General features: G+C 41.8%; 1 long non-coding RNA gene across 1 annotated transcript; it reads left to right on the top strand.

Moving 5' to 3' along the window:
• Nucleotides 1-229: 229 nt before the first annotated feature.
• LOC132978445 (uncharacterized) lies at nt 230-859 on the top strand. The gene is made up of 2 exons (XR_009673920.1): nt 230-326; nt 774-859. It is a non-coding gene; the product is annotated as an uncharacterized LOC132978445 (long non-coding RNA).
• The last annotated feature ends 3,318 nt before the right edge of the window (nt 860-4,177 follow it).

The following is a 4,177-nucleotide window of genomic DNA, read 5'->3' as shown; positions in this document are numbered from 1 at the left end:
TATCAGTAAAACAATCAATACTGGGTAAATATGTATTTTTTTCTCTACCATGACTGTATGTATGTATTTGTTGGTACCTGGTCTGTTTTTGGTTCAGGGTGTCCTCACAGAACTTGCATAATTGTTTTTGTGTTGTTTTGTTCAGATGGGCAAGTGGAGATCAGTAGGGGGAATGTAACGGAGTTAATGATTCCACTTGCCATCACTTGGCATAGAATGTCTCCACTGGGACTCTGTGTAACATGAGCGCCCTCTGCTGGTGCCCCTGCAGACTTGAGCGGTGCAGCCCGTGTATCTTTGCCAGTCTGCACTATGCTGTCCCCGTGGTAAGTTTATGTGTAAATGAGCTCCGCTAAAATACTATAAAATATGTTTGTTTTTCTTGATAAAAGTAATATTTTCCATTTCACATGTTTGAGAGAATCTCCGAAATTATTGTAAAACTTTTCTGTGATCATATTACTATGTTTTTGAGTCATTTAGGCTCACCACGTTATGCTTTGCTAGCTAAAATGTAACTTCTGATCTCCGTGGTGTAGCTTGCTTAACAGGTTGCTCAATTATTTGTTCTTATATTTTAGCAATGTTGGAGCTTATTACTAGAAGAGTGGCTGTGAGAGACCGTATGTGCTTCTGTTGTTATCAGTTACACATTTCAATTTATTCATATGTATGTATTTGGCCAGTCTGCACTATGCTGTCCCCGTGCAATGTTGGAGCTTATTACTAGAAGAGTGGCTGTGAGAGACCGTATGTGCTTCTGTTGTTATCAGATTAAACGGCGTGCTGGTGCCAAAAGTAAAAGTGTTTGCCTGATTCATCACACAACGCAAGAGAGAGTACACAACCGCTACACAAGGACGATGTGGGAATAGGGGGTAAGTGACAAAATCGGCTTCATTCTATCGTTTCTTATTGGAGTGTCCTAACTGCCAGTAACCGGTGCAGTGGGAAGCGGCTTGCAGTTCTTACCCTGTCGCCCCGTTTCTATATTCCTCTCTGTTGCTTGCGTAGATGGACGAAGAACGAGGAAGGAGAGGAGAGCTCTGCAAACAGCGCTTGTTGGCTTGGTGTACAAAGTTGAGGTAATCATGGATTAATAATATCCACATCCGTGATTAAAATGTTGACCTTTGACTTGTGTCAACAACACCGTAGAAAACATTGTTTTCTTGGCTCACAGTGGGCACTACAACACAAACACAAAGCACCACACTTATGTTTGTCCACCTTCAAAATAAAAGCACTGGATGTGCTCATTTCTTTCAAAGTAAAAATAGTAATTTTCCCCCTCAACTAGCACTTAACTAGTAGTTAGTTCCTCGTGTTTCTCAGTTGTTCTCTTGTAGACGTGTTAAATTGACATAGTTAGTAAAATCCAGATTCAGACCCTAAAATGTATCATCAGTAAAGATAGTCCAGTTCTTTAAGAATTACTGGATTCATTGCATGACTGTATGACGACAACACCAACACGGCTTCAAGCTCGGTGAGCGTCTTTTAAAAAAAACAATAAATTATGCCTCCCACTGTTCTTCTTAAAGGGGATTTAGATATTAAACAAGAAACAATTTCAACAGGATAAATGAAAGAGATGGATTAAAAAATAAAGTGCTTGTTGGTCCCAGCATGCTCTCTATAGCACGCTAATTTGATTTTCGACTGTTGTACAGATCTCCAGCCAGTGATCCTGCTCTCTTGAAAGCAGTGTTCGATTTGGAGAGCTTAGATCTGACAGCCCAATTAAATTAGTTTTGTAATCCTTACAGATGTGTACAGTGCGCAGTACAGTAGGCACAGTTCCTACCACATTGTTTCACTCATCAACAGGCATGAATTAGATCACACTGGAATCACACCGTGTGCTTCAGCGCTCTGACTAATGAGCAGAAAGGATCCAAATCGTAGAGAGCGCAAGGTGCTCCATACATTTTTAAACAAGTTCTAGTGATTGATAATTTGGTAAGGCCATCAATAATTAATCGACAGCAGAATAATGAGGCTTCCTCGCCCTGGATAATATTATATCATAATGGTTCATGGGGAGTGTTTGTGGGGGAGGTAGGGTCTTTGAATGAGCACCTGAGGGCTGCGTGACAGAGGCACAGTCTTTACATCCGTCCCTTTTCCTTCAGTTCTGAACATCCTGCAATCATATTGCTTAACTCCTAAGTTAAGTTCCTGTTTCTTTCTGCAAAAACTTGAAAATGCAAAATGAAGCATTAGGTCAGAAAATGAGGCACCTGGAGGATCCTCCACCTGTCTGTGTGACTATGATTGAAGGGGAGATGTGATGGTAATCAGCCTCTTGACAAACCTCATTCTCAAGACTGAGATCGTGTTTAAAGGTTTGGAATTTAACAGATACAAACATCAGATTAAACTCTTTCAGGTCCAGGTTCAGGTAACTTTGTAAATTTGGTTGCAGGGAGAATCACATTTAATAAAACACAGACAATACACAAAACATACAAAGTGACAATGCATGCTCCATTGATAGATAAGTTGATCTGTAAAAGTTGCATACCGTAGAACAATAAAAATATATAATATAAATAAATAAGTGAACCAATAAGAAGCATGGCATCAGCTTCCCAGCCTGCTCTCTCTGTCCCTCCATACAAGACCTTCAAGAAACTTCCAACAACCACATCAAGCAGCAATAAGGAAGAAGAGAAAAACAAAACCTGACACACACACACACACACACACAGATATCCAACGACTTGTTCCACTTAATAATGGCTGCTGGTCTCAGTCAGTACTGATTGAATTAATATTGTAACTTTGCACAGGGCCGCCCCTGGCCAAATTGGGGCCCTAAGCAGAATTTTATTTTGAGCCCCCCCCCCCCCATTACAAAATGACTGTATCACGAAATGCCATTTAGGTTTACAACCTTTATTAGTAGGAACAAATCACAAAACAAAAATGGAACAAGCCTGTCTGCATTTTCTGGATGCAAAGTCATCAATGAGGTCATCATATGACAGCTGCTGTGCCACTTCTGAGTTGATGCTTATGATAGCCAGGCCACTCAAGCGTTATTGTGCCATTGATGAGCGGTGGTATGTTTTGATGAGCTTCAGTTTTGAAAAGCTTCGCTCAGCAGAAGTAACTGTAACAGGGAGAGTTACTGCAATGCGGAGGGCAATCCATAGATTTGGATATAGTTCCTGCAAATGATTTTCATGGAGAAATGACAACATCTCCCGAGCAGTTGTTTGTGTTGCCAGTTCTGGGAGGTGATTTCCTGGGCCATCTCTGCACCATCAATATTAGACTCTCCCTCTGCAGTCAATGTCTTCTCCACCTTGGTGCAGTGTTTCTGCAAGGTGTCTTTGGACATTCCTTGAAGCTGTCTGAAATCAAGCAGCACACCAAATTTCTCCTTCACCTCAGTAAATGTCTCAAATCTGTCTTGCAGTGATCTGAGAGCAGAGTCAACAACAGTGTTGAAGAATGTCACCTCAAGCTTCTTCAGGGCATCATTCATGGGCTCATCTGCAGCCTCATAGGCAAACTGCCTTTTAGTACTCCTCAGTCTCTTCTCCCTTAGTTCTGGCTCTATGTTAAGGGCATCAGCAAACCCAATCTGTCTGTACTCAGAGAGAGAGGTTTTTGCACTTTCAATGAGTTTGACAGCAATGTCAATTTGCATTGAACTTGACTGAAGCAGCTTGTTCACCTGGTTTATGGAGGTCAGAATGTCAAATCACACAACTGAGCAAATCAAAAACCTGTAGGAAGCCACCTCCTCCGCCAGAGCCTGGGCCTCTACTTTAGCAGCTGGATCATTAGCAGTTTGCCTAGCTTCAAGGAGAGCATCCCGGATTTCTTTTGCTTGATGTCTGACAGCTGCAACACTCTGAAGTCTGCTCTTCCATCTAACATCACTCCAGGACTTCAGTGTCACGTTGACATGCTTAGTCAAGATGATCCATCGCTGTGTGGCTCCTGAGAAAAAAAGTAAACAGCTTCTGCACATAGCCAAAATAACCTACAGCATCCTTGGAGGACTTTGCTGAATCCGCTATGACAAGATTCATGGTATGTGCACCACAAGGTACAAACAGGACTCTTGGGTTTTTGTTGAGCAGTCTTGCTTGTACACCTTGCTTCTTCCCTTTCATGTTTGCCCCATTGTCATAGGCCTGTCCTCTGCAATTGTCAAAGG

The sequence above is a fragment of the Labrus mixtus genome, chromosome 8, assembly GCF_963584025.1.
Source record: "Labrus mixtus chromosome 8, fLabMix1.1, whole genome shotgun sequence".
NCBI lineage: Eukaryota > Metazoa > Chordata > Actinopteri > Labriformes > Labridae > Labrus > Labrus mixtus.
The sequence above is the reverse complement of the archived record's forward strand: the minus strand, read 5'-3'. Positions and strand labels throughout refer to the sequence as shown.